This window comes from Podarcis vaucheri (genome assembly GCF_965113315.1).
Source record: "Podarcis vaucheri genome assembly, chromosome: 5".
Lineage (NCBI taxonomy): Eukaryota > Metazoa > Chordata > Lepidosauria > Squamata > Lacertidae > Podarcis > Podarcis vaucheri.
The window spans coordinates 79906045-79928639 of record NC_138763.1 but is presented as its reverse complement, the minus strand read 5'-3'; the positions used below and the strand labels follow the sequence as shown (position 1 = coordinate 79928639).

The window sequence follows — 22595 nt, the reverse complement described above, 5'->3', positions numbered from 1 at the left end:
CGAGGTACCACTGTACTTCACAAAAATACTGTAGCCAACGACTTTAAAAGACTATAGAATTTTTGCAGGACCACAAGCAGTTACAGCAGTCTGTGACAATACTTTGCTAAAAACTGCGAGAGCCTTTTTTCCAACTCGCAACTTAAAGAAATGGTCAGAGAAATCTCAGAAACACGCATATTTCAATCTGGCTGAGACTTTTACACAGTGCTTCCTGTGTATATCCACACTTGGAGTATAATAAAAGCAGACTTTTCAGTCACTACATCTTTAACTAGCAATAAAGTGATCAAAGGTATCATTCTTTTTTCACGGTTCTGTTGCATGCATACAACTAACTGCACGAGTTAAAAATAGAAAGTCCATATTTTGCATGTCTGCAAACTAACATCACATCTTTGTGGAACTCAATGTACTAAATAGCCATGCAAGACATTATTTATTTATTTTAAAGGCAGGTATTACTAGCTGTAAGAATGATCGACTTAGTATAAACACAAAAAGTTGAGAGAATTTTTTAAGCAATGTTCCATTAAAGTTAGACATATTTCTTACAAATGTATTCATGTAAGGCAACCTTTGATTTTTAAGTAGCTAACTGCATGGATAAAATTGTGCATTTGCTTATGTAGTCCCAAGATTAAAGGCAAGTGGTGCCTCACACAAATAGTTTGAACTGGATTCCTCCTCCCCTCCCAACTAAACTGATTGAACCACCATCTGTGTGTTTCCAAATTCAAGGTGTATGGCAGACATCTTTCAATCACCAGCTTGTATAAACTTAGATTGATGTGCCTTCCCCACCCTTGCTTTCACAATCTGCCCCATATATATTAATCCTCATATGGTCTCATCAATTTCATAAATGTGTCTTAAAAGGGAGAAGTCAAAGTTATTGGCATAATGGGAAACTTTAGCCTCTTGAGAAACAAAAATCATGATTCGTCATTGTTCTTATTTTGCTCTACATCATAAGCTGTGCTCAAGACCAACTCTTTTCCTACCAATGTCCCTGATCAGCTATGGGAAACCAGCAATATTGTAATAAACATAACCATCTGATCACCATGCCTGCCTCTCTGAATTGACCCCCCAAAATGTATGACCCTTGCTGATTAAGCTGTCATCTCTCTCCTCCCACCCCACCCTCCCTGCAACCTCCTCTCCACCATTAAGAGGTATGTTCTTACAGGACGTGGCCAGGACAGGAGCATACTGTCCTGACTGGAATGAAAAATATTGAGGGAGAGAAGAAAGAGGTGCAAGCCTTTCTTGCTTCATTTGATTACAACTGAGCTGAAGAGCTTTTTGAGCATGAGGAGAAAATACACGTCAATGTGTAACTATTACTAATGGTGCATTTCTTTTACTATGTAAGAGTGCATGCAGCCTTGTGAGAGAGAAGTCAACAAGCAATTTCCTCTATTCCTTCTATAACGGAACATAGAAATAAGAATAAAGTGCCACCTCGTGCACACAGTTATCAACTAGATAGGTTAGTTTTTGTTCACCCTGAACAAAAAGTAAAGGGACCAAACTTTCATACGCGTATAAAAGTAAAATTTGGCAAAGTAATAACTAAAAACATGACAACTGTGATTATATGATCAGCATAGTAGACGATATGGCAGCTGCACTTAAAAATTCCTGGAGAAAAGAAAAATTGTTTTCCCTTTCCAGGCCCCCTTTAAAGAAAATCTCTTTTGGTCTTTCCCCTGAGTGGGGGCAGGGCTAAAGACGACTGGCAACTGTGTATTCTAGCCAGCATGTCTCCAGCCTTCAAGTGTAGTGGTAGGCTCTGGAATGAAGAATGAGTAACTTGATCTTTTCCCTTCCCTTCTGCTTCACAGCAACATTTAGAAAGTAATTTAACCTCTTAAAATGGCATCTCAGCACTGGTTCATAGAGTTATTCTGCTGAAAGCGGGAAATATTAGGAGTTTTAAGCTTTTTTTCTTTTCTTTTTTTAAAGGAGAATTTTAGAAACATTTACTGAAGCATATCTATTGATGTGTGTCTGTTTTCAGGAATCGAGGCATCTTGGTTTCACAATAAACTTATAGCATAATGCTAAAAATGTTTACTCAGAAATGTTATTGATTTCAGTGGAACTTGTTTACGATTAAAGTCTGTGATCCACAGCACTTGATAGTGTAGCTCATACAGTGGTGCCCCGCAAGACGAAATTAATTCGTTCCGCAATTTTTGTCGTCTAGCGAATTTTTCGTCTTGCGAAGCACGAAATCCCATAGGAATGCATTGAAAATCAATTAATGCGTTCCTATGGTCAAAAAAAGTCCAAACAAAGCCAAATTTGGTACAACAACAGTTTATTAACTGCTCTTTAAAGTCACACATACTGTAAAGAGCAGTTCAAAAATTTAAGGGAAAATAAATTAACTTTATAAACAAAACATGTCTTTGTTTTTAGTCAAAGAAAAAAAGTCGCGAGACGTTTTCGTCTTGCGAAGCAAGCCCATAGGGAAAATTCGTCTTGCGAGGCAAATCGCGAACGGAAAAAACTTTTGTCTAGCGAGTTTTTTGTATTGCGAGGCATTCGTCTTGCGGGGCACCACTGTATCTTGAATTATCTGCAGTGCTCTCTACATGTGTTACTTGTTTGCTTAAGCTGAACAATTGTCATTAAAATCACTTATATTCTGAAGATTTCCTCTGCTCTGCTTTCTAGGGAGGCTGCTGTCTTCTCTGATGAAATAGATATTCTACCAATTACAGGGGAATAACCAAGATGCAAACAGTAAAATGGATTTGTTATTGGTTATACTGTGTATATATACACCGGTAAATGGCACGCACCCAATACAAATAAGCAAACTGTGCAAATGATTCCTGGACATGGCTGCAATTACATAACAATTTCAATACCGCTCTTTACAGTCCATTAGTACATTAACCATTATAAGAGCCACAGCAAACTCCATTTAAGTTCTGTACAGATACTTGGTACTTTGTTTTCTCCCATCCAGGTTCAGGGTAACTACAGTGTGCTGTTAAATCTAATCAGTTTGCCTACAAACCAGCATTACAAGCTCAGTTCAAACAATAGTTTCTCATTTTGGTTTGAAAGTAAACAATGGCTCACACTGACCATAGCTTGCCTCCTTCAGACATAAAGGTAAATTATAGTTACCATGAACACAGAACTGAAAAGGGGAACTGGGAGTGCAAAAGGGGAGAAGAGAGCATCTTATTGTATGGTATGGTCAATGTGTCTCAAACAAACATGAAGTGGAGAGTCACTTATCTTTGTTATACACTAGCTGGGTTCACATGTAACACTAAACTATGGTTCAGTGCTGTATATGTTAGCTGGAATTAACCCAAGCAAAGCTTACTCCTCCCATACAACAGCAAGTTTTTTGTCTGTGTTTACTTCCAGTTTCCCCTAATCTTGCCTTTTCATGAACTAGAATCACAGAATCATAGAGTTGTAGAGTTGGGAGGGAGGGAAAACAAGTCACCTTGATTTGAAACTGATTATTTTGTGATAGATCATGATCCCTAATCTGCTTACAAGAACAAGTTGGGTGGGGCAAACATAAAAGTAAATACTGGCAAAGTCCTTCTCATTCCTGCACTTGGAACTTCAAGTTAAACCAAACCATAGTTTAGCATTATGTGCTAGTGAAGCCAATGTAAAGCACAGACAAATATAAAATTAATTTCAGTAACATAGAGCTGTATATTACATGTACATTTTATTGTTCATCCACGACTTCCTTTGTCCAGGAAGGCTGATTCACACTGTGACAGGCTGGGGGGGGGGGGACCTTACTCTGGCAATGTTCTGATGAGCCAGCATTTCTCTATAAGACAATAAGCTTTAAGGACAGGGATACAGAAATACTTATCCGCCCCCCAGGAAATCTCCTACTGTTGAACACTAAATTAATATGGAAGATATGTTAAACTGAAAAAAATGTAGCATCAGAAGATTAACGTCAAAATTATTTGGCATCCTAATCAACATTTGATTTTCACCAAAGAATGAAGCAATACAAAGCCCTAGCTATAGTCACAGCTCACTTTACCACTATAAAAAAGCAACAGTACAGCATCCTTTATGCACTTTCATAATGTCTCTGCTTTATTAGGCAAAATAGTCTCCATGCACTCATTCTGGCATCTTTGAAAATAAATTAAGAGAAAACAGATGCATTGGCAGAGATGCATGGAAAGCACTCAAACTTCAACCATGTCAGGGATCTATTGTGCTATAAATATAACAACATGCAACCTAAGGAGGCTTCTCTACTGATACACTTGTCTTTTCCATAGCAGCAGTAAGCAAATATGGATTAAACGCTTCATGAAAAAATGAGAATGCCCTTTGTTACTTCTGTAACACGGTCAATGACAACAGGTTTAGCTGACAGAACCACAGCTATATAAAACAACACAATAGTGACCAGTACAGTAATAAAAATGTATTAAGCAAGCAGTAAGCTTCTCTAGTATAGCAACTAATAAAAGAGGGTACAATCGATCCCAAGCTAAGCTCCTTTAGTTATTCTGATTCCAACATGATTTAAGCTTCAATGCTACAGTCCCTTATCTGGGAGTGCTTTGGGAGGCAGAGGTGGCCTCTGTTGCATGGATTTGTTACCAGCTTAAGTGAAATTTGGAGGGTCGCAATGAGAGAGGGGGCCCTCTCAGTGGTCACATCCATCCATAGGAACTATCTACGCCAGGATGCTTGCCTAAGGCATACATTACAATCCTTTTAACCAATGTAGACTTGCAACTGAGTACAGTACACATGCATAGGATTGCACTGTTTAAACAGCTAAACTTGGTTTGATTGCACTCAAAGAAGGCTCATGCACAGCAGCCCAATTCACACTACCAAATGTAAAGAGTAGTTTAAACACTATGGACTATATCCAATGCTACTACTCCATTTGTGCAATGTAACTTTCCCCTCCTCTCCCCTGCACTTCAAAATTTGCTCCAGACCATTGTAGTACCTCTGATATAGATTTGAGGGTTGCATGAGCAGAGAAGAAGGGAAGACCTTGTTGTGTGACTGGAGGTTGTTCATGCAGCATTGAATACATTCCTTTATTGGGAAACATTTTCTTTAAAAAGTGTGTTTTACTGCCTTTCCTTTCCTTTATATCTTTATCTGATCTGAGAAGGAAGTGAGGGTAGTTACCTCAGCTTGAACAACACAAGAATCATGACCGAGCTGTATCTTGGGGTAGAGGAGATAATATGCACCTGCAAATGTCCTCCTTTTCTCCTATGACAGCCATATTTGGAATCCTTTGGAAGTAGGAATGGGTAAGACTGATTAAAACTACTATATAGGATAAAATGATCTAGAAGAATCTATCACTAGCACTACTAAAAGGAATCAACTTAAACCTAGGTTAAACAAACATTTATTTCTTTATTACATTTATATCCCACTTTTCATCCAAGGAAGTCAAGATGTCATACAAAGTTTCCCCCTCCTTGTTTTATCCTCACAACAACCCTACAGGGTAGGTTAGACTGAGAGACTGTGATTGGTCCAAGGTCACTCCATGAGCTTCATGGCTGAGTGGAATTTCAAGCCATGGTCTCCCAGGTTACAGTCCAACACACCACCACTAGATCACACTGGCTCCCATGAGATATTTCAGGTATCTCTTCTATAAACATGCTGATTGATTTTATAACCATGAATGAGGTCCATCATATCATGAGCAGATGCCCACTCACACAATAGGCCTTCATCTTTTCTTCCCCACTACAACTCCCCACAACTCCAAAATCTGCTCTTGAGTCTTGGGGGATCATCTGGAGCAGATTTGGGGTGTGTGCAGGGAGCTGGATGAGAAAGAAGAGAAACCAGAAAGCCAGTTGCATAAGTGCATTTTCATTGCCAAGTGGCTGGACATCATTCAGTATCACTCCATTGAAGACCTTCTCTCACAACAGACAGAGGTAGAGTTGGGATGTTTGTGCAGATTTTATTTCCCCTAATGTCCGAACACACTGCCAGCACACATATGTGAGCTTGGGCATCTGCAGGAGGAAGGTAAACAGAGTTCAGGTGGGCCCTCTCAGAATTCTTGATGAGCATATACTGCATATCACACTCACTTATTTACCACTCTATAAAACCATAGGTATCTGACAGCACACTTTGGAAGTAGACCTTGTGCAGTTACAGGAGCAAGGGCACTCAGGGTCCTTTACTTGAAGGCCCAGTCCCCAGAATTTTTCCAGAGCAATAGCTGGTAGTGAGCACCCACCCCTGCCTGGATGGGAAGTAGATGCTCGTGTCCGGGTTTCAATCTGAAACTGAATTGGTTGGTATAAAATAGGAGTATAATCACTACCCAGCAGTGTTAGAAACTGGGATAGAAAAGCTAGGAGCCTGTGGGCACCAAAACAGAATGTCTAGTTGCCCGGGGAGGAGGGGCAGCAACACTTTTTATTTATTATTTGGATAAGCACAAACTAATACACAATTCACATAAATGACACATTGTTAATATCACAATTTAGTAGAAATTATGTTTACAGTTTTCAAAACACTCTACTATTTATTGCTAAACTCCTTAACATATTGTCCATCCTTAACATATACTCCGAGGCTTCAAAGCACATGCATTTCAGTAATCAGTCAGCCAGGCACAAATCAGTGTCAGCCAGGCACACACAAAAATAGTACCCAGCCTTTTTGAGGTGCTCACAAATGGAGATTCTTTAGGCACGAATCTTTAGGCCTGGCACCCTGCTAATTTCGAGCCCTGCCACCCAGATAGACACAGTAGATGACCCAATGAAACAGGATGGCAATGATACAACGGCTTTCTGTAAAGCTAATTCCTCTCATCCCTTTTTGCTCACTCATGTATAACATTTCAGCAATGTATTTTTAGATTATTTCTTTCACAGCTGTACCTCTCTGCAGGCCTCATGTGCAACATAGGCAAACCTACTATCTGTTGGAATTCCTGCTCCGTGATTGCAGTCATGGGATTGTTGTCTTTCACATGACGGTGTATGTTTTGACTCCACAGTGTGGGAAGTGATGGGAGACAGGATGCTTGTGTTACTGTGTTCCATGAAGTGGGACTATTGTCCTTTGTTCTTTCTTTTTGCTGTCTTATGCTACAGAGAGAGGGAGCCATGTTGATTAGCCAAAATACTGAGTTGCTGAGTTCTGTTACGCAAACTCTGCAGATCCCTAAGTGTGCCGATGTCTGTTGGCATCGGTCACTGTGATGTTTGGGCAGAAAAAAGCTTTTGACGCTCCCGAACGATGACCAGGAGGGAGAGAACATGCCACTCGGGCATGTGTCTCTACCAGGGTCCTACTCGAGTGTAGGACAAGCTCCTGAAACTATCTACTGAGCCAGTATTTCCTTGATAAAAGTTATTTTACAGTGCAATCCTATGCCTAACTCAGAAGCAAAAACCACTGAACTGAATACTGAACAGTGCTCACTCCTAGCTACGTGGTTATAGGACTCTAACCTTAATGTGGGGGGAAATCATGTTAGTGTTAAATTCCCCCTCCCATGCCATTCTTATACAGTGCAAATACCAAGTAGATTTTAGCCTTCACAAATACACACACACATGTATTTCAGGAAGCACATTTGGATTTTAGAACAGAAGATAGACTGCAAGTCAAATCATATGAACAACGAAGTTTTCTAGTATATCCTGGTACATTTGGTTAGATGTCAAATTCTCAAGTGAAGGCAAAGTACTATAGCAAAATAATTTTAATCTAGAGTCTGACATGCTAGAAACATCTCTCATAATAACCCAATTGATGGGCCACTGGCCTGGGTCACAGCAATGTGTTTTTTTTAAAAAAAAAATTCAGTATAACATATTGATCAACTAAAAGGATACCCCTAATCAAACTGGACAGAAGGATTTTTTTTTTTTTAATTTCCAATGCTTATAAAACCCTCAGGTGCCAACCAACTTATTCAGAGGCATTCTCCCTTCTCTCAAACACAGGAATGCCTTTACCAAGATTATGCCTACAAGGACAAATGTGTGCATCTCTAAAAATTAAGTAAACATGTTTTGTGCTTCAGAAATAATGCTTTCCCATATGCAAATTTAACTGATTCATCAGTTATTTAATTCAAAACTGATATGAGTAATCCATTAGAAGCTGTAACCCTAAAAATATTTGAAATTTTGAAATATTTTGGCATGCCAGTATAGAAGTGTCCAGGCAAAAATGATTTTTCTTTCTCTGAACTAATCTGTGGTCACTGCACTGGCAATGAGCGCCAGTTCCAGACTAAGGTACTATAGCCATAGCTGCTGCTTAAACACCCAGCAGCTTCAGTGCACAACTGCCTTGCAAAATCATATTCATAATATGTGATTCAGGCCAGCTATGGTTCAGCTTTGCAGCTGCAACTCAGGAAGGAGCAAAAGGTATAACCTATTGCCCCTCCCAATCAGCTGCCCCTGTTCTTTTTCCTTGCATTGTGGGGGCAGGGGGGTGAACAGAAAACAAAGCGATCCCTTTTTCTTTTGCTTGTCTGCTTCTGTCTCTACCTACTCTACTCCTGAGCCACAGAGGCAGACGGGTACATGCAAGTGAGTGGGTGAGGAAGCAAAACCTGTCTCTCAGCTCGCACTTTCTCCTTTATTTCTTTGCTTCCTGCTTCTTTAATAGCACCCTGCTTGTCAACTTCTAGCTCACTTTACTCAACTTAAACTTAAGTCACTTGGGAGTAGGGGTGATGTGGCACATTCATTTCTGTTTGGTAAATAAACCTTAATCAAAAGTATTCAATGTTCATTTTACACGCTGCATAAATACTAAATATTTTACAAAAAAACAAAAGCATTTAAATTTATCTGAATGGGGCGGGGATCAATAAAGCACACTTGGGTAGCAATTTGTTTGGAATTTGTTTTTATTAGGATACGTTAGTTAAAGTTTAAGAAAAAATTAAGGTACTGAAATTGTATGTAGGCCTGTGTGCAAGTACTTCCTAGGGACAATCATCTGGAAAAAGTTAATTACAACATTACAACTAACAGCTATTTGATTCATTATGTTAATGATTAATTTTATGGGGAAAATGTATTTTTAGGAATGGAAAATATTGCACAGAAAAATATAACAGTGGAATTTTTTCCACTCGAAGTCACTGTGGGTGGGTGGAAAATAGGGCTAGGAATAAGATTTTTTAAAAGAGAATTTTATTATTTTCATTAAACATTACAAACAGCACACAGACTTATTTCAGTTACAAACCTGAACAAAGCAAAGTAACCTCGGCCCAGTATACCTGAAGGAGTGTCTCCACCCCATCATTCAGGTCCTCCTCCGAGGGTTTTCTGACAGTTTCCTCACTGCGAGAGGTGAAGCTAGAGGGAACCAGGCAGAGGGCCTACTCAGCAGTGGCATCCTCCCTGTAGAACGCCCACCCATCAGATGTTAAGGAAATGAACAACTACCTACCTGACTTTTAGAAAACATCTGAAGGCAGCCCTGTATCAGGAGGTTTTTAATGTTTGAGGTTTTACTATGTTTTTATATGTACTGTAAGCCACCCAGAGTGGCTGGGGAAACCCAGCCAGATGGGTGAGGTATAAATATTATTTTATTTATTTATTTATTTATTTATTTATTTAATTAATTAAATTAATTTCTTCTTCTTCTACTACTACCACCGAAGCAAGGAAAGTACCAGTAAATGTAATATTACTCATGCATTTGGAGATTCATCTTTCTGCAAGGATCCTATGCCTCATGCATTAACCCACTTTCAGTGAACCCCCATGTGGCCTCCCCACATAGGTGCTTGGGAGACTAAGATAACAAAAACCAAATCTCCTCAAGACTGTCCCTTTTTAACACACCCTGATGGGCCGCCTTCTCTGTTTAAGACAATCTGAGAGGGCTATGTCCTAGAATAATTAATCCAGGTCTCCACTGGTGGCTCTGATTCCACTTTCCAGTAACAAGCCACAGTCAGTTGTGCAGCTGTCAACAAAAATAACTTAATCACTAAGTTTCTGCTCATGGTAATAGGACTAAGGATGTGATAGGCTTCAATTCCTGGTCCATAATGGAAGGGACGCTGTCAAAAACATTTTCTCATTTTTTATTTTGCATTATATTGCAGGCCCACCATGAATGATAAAAGAATCATAATTTCCACAGCCATTCCAACATAATGGCGATCAAGACTTGTTTATCTTGGAGAGCAGTGTTGGAAACCAATGCCAGTAGAAGAGAACCTTAAGGGACACTTCTTGAAGGCAAGCAGAGTTTATCTTTAATGGGAGGCAGGACCATAGCCCCTTCCATTTATGCTTGTCAATGTCAGTCCCAAAGTCCCCCCCTTCCCAAGCTGGTGAAGGCAAGTAAAGCTGCCCCTAGAGTGATCTATCAACACACTAAAAAGCATGAGTAGGCAAACTAAGGCCTGGGGGCCAGATACGGGGGCCAATCGCCTTCTAAATCCGGCCCATGCACGGTCCAGGAATCAGCATGTTTTTACATGAGCAGAATGTGTCCTTTTATTTAAAATGCATCTCTGGGTTATTTGTGGGGCATAGGAATTCGTTCTTTTCTTTTTCTTTTTTCAAAATATAGTCTGCCATCCACCCTCCAAGGTCTGAGGGACAGTGGACTGGCCCCCTGATGAAAAAGTTTGCTGACCCCTGCTATAAAGCATAGAGACTGGTCCCCTATCTTGTAGATTTGTCCCCTTCCATAGGGATTTGCTGCAAATGAACATGCCTGAGGCAGCTAGAACCATGTAAACAATGTACCCTACAGCAGCACAATGACAGAATCCTTCTTAATGACTTGTTCTCCATATAATACGTCACTAATTCTATAGACTCCCCTAGATTCCCAGGCCTGAAGTTGCTGATACTTAAAGCAAAGTGATCCAATATTGAGGTGAACGGTGGCACACCCGGGGCCCAAACCAAACTCCACTCCCTCCATGTCAAAAGGGTTGCTTTCACGAAGAGGTTACAAATTTTCCTCAGTGCTGCCCTGGACACTCCCAGAAAGAGATGGAGGGGAAGAGCTCAATCTGTACCCAGGGTGTCTTCCAGGAGCCCCTAATAAGGGGAATTAGTTGCTTAACCTGAAAGGCAACATAATTTAACTTTGAATGGAACACATGGTCTAGTCCTCCCCACCTCAATGTACTCTCGGAAGACTAGAGAAGAGACCCTCCTAAGAATATTAGGGGGCTGGGCAGGGGAAGGACTAGACCAAGTGAAAAATGAACATAATCCTTTAGCTGCAGTTCATTCATTTTCAGCTTTGCAATCTTGTTATAAAAAAGTGAACCTGGACATTCTGTTGCTACGCCCATAACCTAGGCTTAAGGTGCCATTTAGCTCCTAGCTTTCATATCTCCGTTTCTAACACTGGGCAGTCAGTGCATTTGGAAGCTGCATCCCTGTGGGCATTTAGGTAGCTACCCTCAGAGGACTGGGTTTGATGAGGGAAAGATCAGGCTATATGGTTAAGAGACAGGAAGTGTTGGGGATAGTAGATATACATTTATTGGGAGCTGGGTTTCTTGTACAGTGGTACCTGTAGTTACGGACGCTTCTAGTTACGAACACTTCAGGTTACGAGCTCCGCTAACCCGGAAGTAGTTGCTCCTGGTTGCGAACTTTGCCCCAGGATGCGAACAGAAATCACACACCAGACGCAGCAGGAGACCCTATTAGCGAAAGCGCACCTCAGGATAAGAAGGGTTTCAGCTTAAGAACAGACCTACAGAACGAATTAAGTTTGTAACCAGAGGTACCACTGGTTACAGATGCTTCAGATTACAGACTCTGCTAACTCAGAAATAGTACCTCGGGTTAAGAACTTTACTTCAGGATGAGAACAGAAATCGTGCGGCGGCACAAGGCCCCATTAGCTAAAGTGGTACCTCAGGTTAAGAATGGACCTCCAGAACGAATTAAGTTCTTAACCCGAGGTACTACTGTACTGAGTATGACAGAAGCTTTGGAATGAGAACGGGAAAGGACACTGTGACTGGCAGGGCTCATAATGGTTGGGTTGGCTGCATTGCAAGAGGTGAAAGAAACAATGGGGACAGTTAAATGGAGATTTATAGTTTGATTGCAAACCTTCAAAATAGGATGGAATATAAATGTAAAGAAATAGAAGGTGCAATGTGCCACATCTTAGAATTTAAGAAAGACATATCCACAGCTGCCAAGCAGATGTTTAATTCCACATTTTGATTCCCTTTCTTCTAGTTTATTTTTATTGGACAATCTCAGACTTCAAAGCTGACATCTGTTGTTTGACTTTCCACAATTTAATTTACACTCTCTCTTCTAATTCCTTATGCCAGAAAATTTTTCAGCATAATAGTTTCACATTAAAAAAAGGTGTGACCCGGAAAAGCACTATTAAGAGTGTGGAAGTCAAGAAGTAACCTGATTAATACTGCTTTAAAATTCATTAACAGAGCATTAAAAAATCCACACTGAGATCCATAGTTTCTGCAGAATACAGCTCTAGGGGCTTAACATATCCATCCCAGTTTACAAAATGTAAATTAAGGGTTTATTTGGAGTAATAAGGCTATGCATATTATCAAACAGTTTGTATCTGACAGCAAACTGTATATTAATAAGTAAAATTATCAAATTTTAATGCATCTAAAGAAAATAAAAAGCTTTATTGGAACAATTTATCTATATCTATATTGCTATTCATCAGAATAGTTTACAACAGTGACAACAGTCACCCATAAAACCATACAATAAAAACTATGCAAAATTTTAAAATAAGAAATCAGCTAATTATTATGAAAAGATGTAGAACTCTCTAACACAGATGCCAGGTGCCCTGAAACTAAGGATGGAACCAGTATAATACAATGCCTTGGATAACCATCCAATTGAGTCAGTCCAGGAGGATACCATGGTCAACAGTATCAAAAGCCACTATCAAAAGCCACTGAGAGACTGAGCAGAAATAACAGAGTCACACTCCTTCCCATGTTTCTCTCATGAGAAAAGTCACCCATCAGAGTGACCAAGTCTGATTCAGTTCCAAGGCCAGGTCTGAACCAGCTTGACATTATAGTAAGCTTAGCAACAATACCGTTGCTTTCAGCAGCTACTTGTCCATATTATTTTTGGTTACTGTCTAGGTTTCTAAGGCAAAGTTGTTGCTTCAATGCATGCCACCTTGTAGAGAAAGCTTTACCTCTGGCAAACATAAAATTTGTATGAGGCAGTCCACTTCATTCCTGGATTCATCTGAATCCAATGCACATCCCTAACATTTACAGTGCAATCCTATACATTTGCACTCAGATGTAAGTTCTATCGAGTTCAATTGACTTTATTCCCAACTGGGTAAGAGATTACAGGTTTATACGGTCAGTCAAAGGCCCTGGATACAGACTTCCCATTTTTTGAAGAAGTGCTGTTCTATTAGCTACCAAATCTTGCTTCTGAATAGTTCTTAGCATGCTGTCTTCAAGTAAGTGCTCTTCCTTATTGTCCTTATTAATAGTCAAATAAAACCATTAGCAACTGTGAAAGCTTTCTGTCTTTAAACACATACAAAATCTGTAGTGCAAAAGGCATGTGGGCTGCATTGTGTTTAGTAAAGCTAGGCCACTTTATTACATTGCAAAAAAACAAACACAGAAAACATTTTGTTTTAGCAGCCAAATGGTATGCGTGCTTGTTCAAGAAATAGATGTATTAACATGGAAAATGTGATTCACAATCTGGTTTTTCAGTGATTAAAATCAATCTAGTCTCAAAAATCTCTGTTAGACTGACACTTTTTGCAGAAAGCATTTCATAGTTCTATTCAGTCAATTATAGTTTGGCTGAAAGATTCAGCTGGCACGTTGTGAGAGAGATTACAAATCACAGTCTAGACTTCAGAGGAGATGTGCTGCTGCTTTTATTATATGCCACATTAATGATCAAATGCATATTGCTTTAAGTTATGCAATACTGGAGCACTTCTGGGGATTCTTACATTTCTACTTGAAGCTCAATACACTTTGCTCTGAATTAAACATATCTACTACCAGGTCCATTAGTAGAAGTGTGCAGTCATACAACTATCTGTGGTTGAGGAAACAAAGTTTTTCACATTTAATAAATCCTTTTTAAAACAGCAGCTTCTGAATACTGTATTGCGGGAACAGTTGTGGAACTGATCACTTGCTGGTAATGTAGTAGTATGTAAATGAGTCTTAATTTGGAGCAAAGATTTTAGAGCAGTGCAACACATTGCTGTATGCAGCAGAATATTTTCCTATTTCTGGAACACAAGTATAATCCTAGAATATCACAATACACACTATCATGACCATGCAAAAACAACAAACCAACCTAGGCTTGCCCAGCTGCAAATAAGAATTGTCTCTAAGCAACTAGATAGGGAATCTTTACAAAGACTGCTTCTTTTAATTTTTATTTTACGCCAGATACAGATATATGTAGGCAGGTGGGTTAGTAATTGCTTTGTGAGCTAGCAACTTCAGTAGGCAACTTCAGTAGGCTTGTTAGGTTAAACAGATGTGACTCACACAAGATTCAAGAGTAATCAAGCCAGATACAGTATCTACATTTTGAACCTACAAAACTATTTTTTTTAATCAAGAATTCAACCTTGCCTTTGACCTGTTTGCCACTCACCATTAATGCTTCAGTTTGCTTTCTTAGTGATTATTAATTTTCAAACTGGTTTGTGCTCACCCTGGTTTCCTAGGTTTTAGATAATCTAATTTCAGTGCTGTGAACAACAGTAAATGTGAAGTTCAAACAAGTATGCATTCCCAGATATGTATCCCAGAATCCCTAGTGCACACTGCAGACATCACTCTGGAATTTTTCCAGGCCATCTGTTTATAACGCAACAACTGTTCAGTTGTTGCTCATGTGTTGCAAGGAAGCCAAATGTTTTCCCTCAGGGAAGTGCTTGTATCTCAGGTATAATGCAATTACTATATACTGTGGCTGGTAAAAATGTGATTCTTCAGCAACCTCGCAGCACCCTTCCAATGAGCAGTTCTGTCTGGAACATACTGTCTAAGTGTCCAAGGCATCAACCTGACAGCCAGGTCTTGTTTGCAGCTGGAACTCACCGGAACTCAGTTCTGGCACCTCTCAGGTGGGTGCCATTGCCATTACAAGAGAACAAGGGAGGCATTCATGGTGAGTTCTGGCACCTCTTTTCTAGAAAAGAGCACTACTGACAGCATCCATGGCATACAGGTGGTAAATAACTTCCTCCGCCTCATACTTGGTGTGTAGGTGACAACACACTACAACAGTCTACTCAGGCATGTCCAAAGTCCATTTCGGGGGCCCAACTTCAATCCTAAAAAAAGCTCAACAACTTTGGTCAGCCCTCACGGCCCTTCACTTCATCAAATCTGGCCCCCTTTGAAAAAAGTTTGGACACCTCTGGTCTACTTGCAAAAGAAAAGAGGAAAAAGAAAACAAAGCACAGGAGCTGAAAATGAGCAAGGAAATATGAAGATATGTCCAATGCCAGTTCTCTACACTACCTGGGAGCAAATCTTCACACTTAGTGCAGGGGCACACCATACCAATACCTCAGTGAGCCACTTGTTATTTTAACAAAGTGTTTTCTTTTTAGCCTATTCTATTAGTCCCTTTTTGCTCTGGTTCTACTACTTCTTTGAATACTTCTCCAATAGCTTTCCCTCATTTTCTTTCCACATACCATTCATGCTTTCTTCTCTCTGTGTAGTATAGTGCATCTGTCATTCCTACCAACACAGCTCTTTTTCTCAATTATCCATTCTTTTTGTTCCTGCAACCCATAGAGCAGGTGAGGGCAAACTTTTCAGAATTAAGAGGGGAAATGGTTGGGAGCCAAATTTTGATGGTGGGTGGAGACACCTCTTTTCTGCCATCCATATCATGGCAGTACAATCTCTCAGACCAAATGGGCCACAATAATACCTCAACACAAGAGCCCAGGAACCACACGTTGAATTAAATATTAATATTGTAAATTAAAGTGTTCACAATATGTTTAATAATATTTAATATACACAATGCTTGTTCACAGACACCTACCCATCCCATCTATTGGTGCATCCCAAAGCTCAAATTTCTCTGCACTATGGTATATTGTAGGCTACTAACAGAAGCAGGAACTAGGAGGAGGGGAAGAGGTGATATCTTCTTCGAAGTTACAAACATGAAGAGTACAGAATCCAATATATGCACATAAGCAAAAATCAGGAGCACCAAGTCCCTCTGCCAAACCTTTCCCTTTTGGGTGGGATCTGCAAGGCAACAGCAAGGGGAAATGAAAGAGGTGGACTAGCCCAGCTTGCAGTGTGGCTCTGAACTATGAGCAAGGCTACGAAAAAAGAAGAGACTTAAGCTTGCTTGCAAAAGCCCTCTCCCAAACTGTGCAGCTACTTAGCCCAAGGCCTTTCAGAAAGCAGTATGAGAGAAGCACAATACTGATGGGTAGGGCAGCATGCACATGCCTAACTCCCTATACACATCACACTCACCTCAATGAATTTGAGTAATGAAATGCAGTGATGAGGAATGTGGGATTTTAGTGGCATCTTGGGACACCCATGGGTATTGCACAGAAGGCCTCTGAGGGTCTTATGTACCTCATAGGTTGCTCACATGTGGCATAAAGGTAATGTTTCAAGACTGCCAGTAATGACTGGACTATCTGTGCTTTCTCTCATGCCTTTAAACAGCAAAGATAGGTACCTAGATTGTATGGGGAGGGGTGTTGCCCACATGGAGTATCCCAAGAGAAATTTACTTACCTGAGGACCCTTGCTACCTGCCTAAGGTAAGAAAAAGTGGAAGGTTGTAGTAGATTTTAATGGATCAACTTTCATTACATTCAAATTTAAGAACATCAGTGGGCAAATATTTATACAGTGGTACCTCGGGTTACAGACGCTTCAGGTTACAGACTCCACTAAGCCAGAAATAGTACCTAGGGTTAAGAACTTTGCTTCAGGATGAGAACAGAAATCGTGTGGCGGCGGCACGGCGGCAGGCCCCATTAGCTAAAGTGGTACCTCAGGTTAAGAACAGTTTCAGCTTAAGAACGGACTCCAGAACGAATTAAGTTCTTAACCCAAGGTACCACTGTATACACTAATTAATATAATTAGCTAATTAATATACATATTACATGAGAGAAGTAACAATCCTACCCATGTCTATGTGAAAATTAGGTCTTCAAAGGTCAATGACAGTTATTATCTGGGATGTGTGTTAGCTAGACATATTTACTAGGGAGTAAGCTCTATTAAGAGGGACGCGGGTGGCGCTGTGGGTAAAACATCGGTGCCTAGGACTTGCCGATCGTACGGTCAGTGGTTCAAATCCCCGCGGCGGGATGAGCTCCCGTCGTTCAGTCCCAGCTCCTGCCCACCTAGCAGTTCGAAAGCACTCTTAAGTGCAAGTAGATAAATAGGGACCGCTTTATAGCGGGAAGGTAAACGGCGTTTCCGTGTGCTGTGCTGGTGCTGGCTCGCCAGCTGCAGCTTCGTCACGCTGGCCACGTGTCTTCGGATGGCGCTGGCTCACGGCCTCTAGAGCGAGATGAGCACGCAACCCTAGAGTCGGACACAACTGGCCAGTACGGGCAGGGGTACCTTTACCTTTACGCTCTATTAAACACAGTGGGACTTTCTTCTGAGTAAATATATGTAGGAATGAACTATAAACAACATTTCTTACTCATGAAGTACAGTATTCCAAGTAGCCCAACTGAAATCATGGAACTTTAAAAAACAAAAACAAAAGCCTAGTTCAGTGAATTTGTTTAGAATAAAGTTACATTGCTAGAACATAAAGTTACATTGCAGCAGGCAACTTGCTCCAAAGCTTACGAACTTTTACCAATTATATATTGGATATATCTTTCTTCTACTTAGAACCCATTGACCTGCAAACTAAATAGTCTTGAGGATGGCCTTCAAAAACATACCCCCTTAATCTTCTTTTTGTTATGATGAAAATACCTTTAATCTCTCTCTCACACACACACTTTCAGCCTAACTTTTATCCTGCTTCAGAGGGAGCTTTATCAGAAGGAGATGCAACTTCAGAATGCACAATTTAAGCCCAAAACAATGCTAGTCAGAACATTCCATCAGAAAACATGCTTAGTCTTTAAGATCTCATTCCACTGCTTCTTCAGAACTTTCAGTAACTATACCTTAAAAAACTTTGTGCACTTGAAAGTTATTGTCAAGAAGCTAACATTCTGCAGTAAGAAAGCTTCATTTTCTACAGTATGTTTTTAATGTAAGAACACTAGTTTTGTGATCGTAAGACGACAGACTGAAACTAAGGACCTGCAGCAAAATGTTTTAGCATAGGGGTACTCCTGTTCAGGATTGGAGCCGAACAACAATTCTCCCAGAATGCTCCATTTCATTTCTTCATCACCACCCCTGTTAGCCATCCACTGACCATGCTCAGTCCTCATTGGGCTATTTCGGGGGTTTCTTCCCAGGCCCATCTGAGCTAATGGAATAATGCCTCACCAAACCTTGGCTCCTTTCCACCCCTGGAAGCCTTCTGATACCTTCTTCTTGTAAACAGATGGGTGCTGTTTGGCCTACCTAAAGGATCCACACTTAAGAGAACTGAGTTTATTATTAGAATTTGGGATTCACAATGGTTCTCAGGAACTGATTCACAAAACTGCTGTTCAAAAATTAATGATATGTATTGGCCATCTGAACAACATGCCTTCACATACAAGAAACAACATGCATCAAAACCAAGCCCTAGGCAAAGGCAACTGCAGTAGGTGCACTTTTACATATCAGATCAATACAAAGACTCTCATGCTTCTTAAAACGAAGGAAAAGATACACAGATGTGATGTAGTATTTACACAGTTCAAATAATTGAACATAGTTGCTAAATGCATGAAAGGTAGAACAATAACCCTCAACACCTTATTTAATTTCAAGGAACCAAGCTGCAATCTTTAAACTATTAGGCATATATAACCCTAATTCACTTACTTGGAGGCAAACTGCATTCAAATTAACTGGGCACAGCCAAGTCTAGTGTGAAGGAGTGTAATTGGTATGAATGCTTTTCATAGATTTGTGCATTACAGTCTAAATATGAATAAATCACAAAATATATTGATCTTGCATTCAAACAACTGAATCCACTGTGTGGATTTAGTTTGGGTTTTTTGCACCAATTTGTTTTGAGCTTGGAAGAGTATATTTCAAGAACTGCAGGACCCAAACTTAATAAATGCAATTGTCTTCTCTGTTAACTTCACATTGATTTTTAAATCCTGTATAACAGAGAACTAGGATCAGGACTTCTGGTGTGGTGCCAGTTCAAGGCATCTGCAAGTCAAGTCATGTATTTGGAATAGAAAATACACCTGTTAAACTCTCATAAACATAACTAACTGGAGAGTTCTAATTCACATGAATTGTTATGACAAAAATGTAAAAAGAAAATGCTACAGTGAATTTAACACAGTGGTGGCCAACCAACAAACAAGTTCACTTGGTGGACTTTCCACCTCTTGTCTAAAGAGTGAGTGCTAGGCAGGGAGGCACAAGTGTACAAAACTGGGTAAAAGGACCCAAGTACATCTTAACATCCCACTTCCTGAACCACTTTTGGAACCCATGTTGCAGATTGGCTATCCAATGATTTAGAACATACTTGTGAAACATTTAGCTACAATAGCTGTCTATTATAAACTATTTTCTTTCCTTGTATCACACAACTTTCATTTTATAGAACTGTATTGGAAGACAGGAGTGCCTGGCGTGCTCTGGTCCATGGGGTCACGAAGAGTTGGGCACGACTAAACAACAACAACATTACCAACCCATTTCTTTTACTTTTTTTTACCTGTTACAGAACCAATGAATATATCATCATACTGGATTTATCAAACCAGATGTATCAATTTTCACCATACAAAGAAACAAACAAAAAACAGCTAGTCACAAATGAATGTCTTGCCTCATTAAAGCTAATTTATTCCTGGATATGTGACTGAACAAAACAGGTGCTCCAACCACCACATTCAAACACCAAAACCTAAAACGTCCAGAGACATTGAGGTTGCAATCCTGCAAGTAAGCCCCATTGAATTCAAAAGGACTTCTGAGTAGACATAGCCACAACTGCACTGCTGCACTCATTTTAGTAGATTTATACTTTACATTTTATAAAATTTCATTTTTCAAAAACTAGCAGTCCACTGCTTGGAACCAAGGCCCACTGATTTCCAACCAAGTAGTAACTGCAACTGGGTTACCTAGTCACTGTAATATTGTAATATTGAATACACTGCAGAAAAGTAGCACACACCGCACTACTGGAGCTTGATTAACACTTCTAATTATGACGGCTATCAACTCCTTTAATATTTATTGCTTTAATAATTATTGGTGGCTGCAGTGGAAAGGATATGAAGTAATTCTGTTAATTAAAAAGCAACACTACAAATGAAGGGCCTCTCCCCTACATAAGTAGCACCACTCACTCCAGGAAGACAACCAAGCGCAAAAACTTACACCAAGATCGGAAACGGAAAGGTGAGAAAGGGCAACTTAAAAGTGCCAAAAGGCTCCTCCTAGCAAACGACCAATCCCAGGATCCTCAAAAAAGAAAAAAAGACCCCTTCTCCAAATGGTAGCAGGCAGAGAAGAGAAGAGAAGCAGCAATGGAAACGACCTATTGTTAACTTGGCCATTTCCACGGCTGGCAAACAGCTCAGGCCGAGTTATTTAATTACTTAAACCTGGGGCTTATTTTTTTTAAAAAGTTATGTAGTGAGACACAGCGGGTCGCTTTTCGGGGCGGTGGAATTGGAGGCGTCGATTCTCCGTCGACACCAAGAACTCCGGGACCGGCCGACTTCGCTTCTCTTCAGCAGCCTGATCCTATACTTAATCCGGAGTGAATCCCACCGAGCTGAACGGGGCTCACTCCCGAAGGAGCGTGCGCACCACCCGCTTTAAGGAAGCCTTTCCTAAGTTTTAACCTTTTGTTGTGCGAGTGGCTGGGGCAAGCCAGTCAGATGGGTGGGGGGTACAAATAAAAATGTATTATTCTTAAATTCAAGACGGGGAGGGCAGCCTTTCCCTCAGGGCCACTGGCCAGGCCTCCTCTGCACCGGTTGCGAGGGGGAAGCAGACGCACTCACGTCCACACGTCTCCCCTTTCAGACGAGGAGGCGGGAGGGCGAAACCCGAGGGAGGCCTGCCTGCGGACTCCACACCTTCCCCCGCCGCCATTTAGTCGCCTCCCTCACCTCTCTCCCCTCCTTCCCCGCCGCCACACACCGCGCCCCACTCACCCGCGTCGGGGGCCCGTCATCCTCCTGGCCAAGGGGTTTCCTTTCTGCCCCCCACCGGAGCGGTCCGAGCTTGAGAGGCGGGTCAAGAGGGTCGTCGTTTGGGGAGGGGAGAAGAAGGCGCCCTCCGCCTCCTCTCCGCCGCTTCGGCCTTGCGACGCGGCTCTGGGCTAGACGGCGGGAGGCGGGGAGCCGAGAGGGTGGCTGGGCTGCCCCACAATACACAGGCGCGCAGGCCTCTCTCTCTCGCCTCCCGCTCACTCGACGCCCGGGCTCGCCGTTCCCCTCAGATCCGCGCGCGTGCGCATGAGAGTGCCCTAGGCGCGCGCGAGCGAGATATATATATATATATAACTGGGCAGAGGGGTGAGCAAAGACGACCAAGGGGCTTCTCGGGAGCGAGCGAACGCCCGGATTATTCCAATCACGGCCGCTGCCTCTGAAAGCAGCTCCAGGAGCAGCAGCAGCAGCAGCCCCCACCACGGAACGGGAGGCGGGGAGAAGAGAAGAGAGGCGGCAGGGCGTCCAATAGGAGGCCGAGGAGGGGGCGCGCGCTCGCTCGCTCGCAGGGGAATAAAAAAAAAAAGGAGGGGTGGGAGGGGGGAGAAGAGACGGACGCCGCCGCGCGCTCTTTCTCCTCGCTGGCAGGCACCGTCGAGGTGTCTGTCTGTTTGTCTGTCTCCCGTTCTCCTCGCGTTTCCTCGACGGAAACCCGCCGAATAAGACGGGCCTTAGTTCGACGCCGCCCGACGCCGTCTTGTTACTTCTTTCCCTTGCCTAGTACAGTACGGGCAGCAACCTGGGCTCGTTCGGCGGCGCTCGGCCACCTCCCCGCCCCTCCTCCCGAAGGAGCGGCCGAACGCGCGGCGGAGATTGCCGAAGGCCCCGAGGCGCTGTGGAGAAGGGGGGGGCGGCGCGGGGGAACATTCCTCCGCCATCTCCCTTCGCTGGAAACCTTGGACGGGGGTGGGGACGTGTTTCCTTACTGCACCAAATCTCCTCACCTACAGTACCTGATACGTGGAGAGGGAGTGTCGGATTAACGTATAAGCTAAACAAGCTATAGTTTAGGACCCCACTCTCTTGGGCCCCCCCCAAAAAAAAAATTAAAGAGGAAAAAAACTGGGTGTACATTTCCAAAATATAAGATAAAAATAAAATAAAACCTATGTACAGCGACAGCGTGTTGTGTTGTGTTGTGTAGTAGTGATGTAAGTAATGGGCACCGCCTGCTCCCTAAAATATCACTG

General features: G+C 41.6%; 1 protein-coding gene across 1 annotated transcript in view; it reads right to left on the bottom strand.

The window, feature by feature from the left end:
• Nucleotides 1-21831, bottom strand: part of BMPR1A (bone morphogenetic protein receptor type 1A) — a 64503-nt gene extending 42672 nt beyond the window's left edge. Inside the window, exon 1 of the mRNA XM_082222452.1 lies at nucleotides 21349-21831. The gene's annotated coding sequence lies outside the window, so the exon portion shown is untranslated. The remainder of the gene's footprint in view (nucleotides 1-21348) is intronic.
• Between the last annotated feature and the right edge of the window lie 764 nt (nucleotides 21832-22595).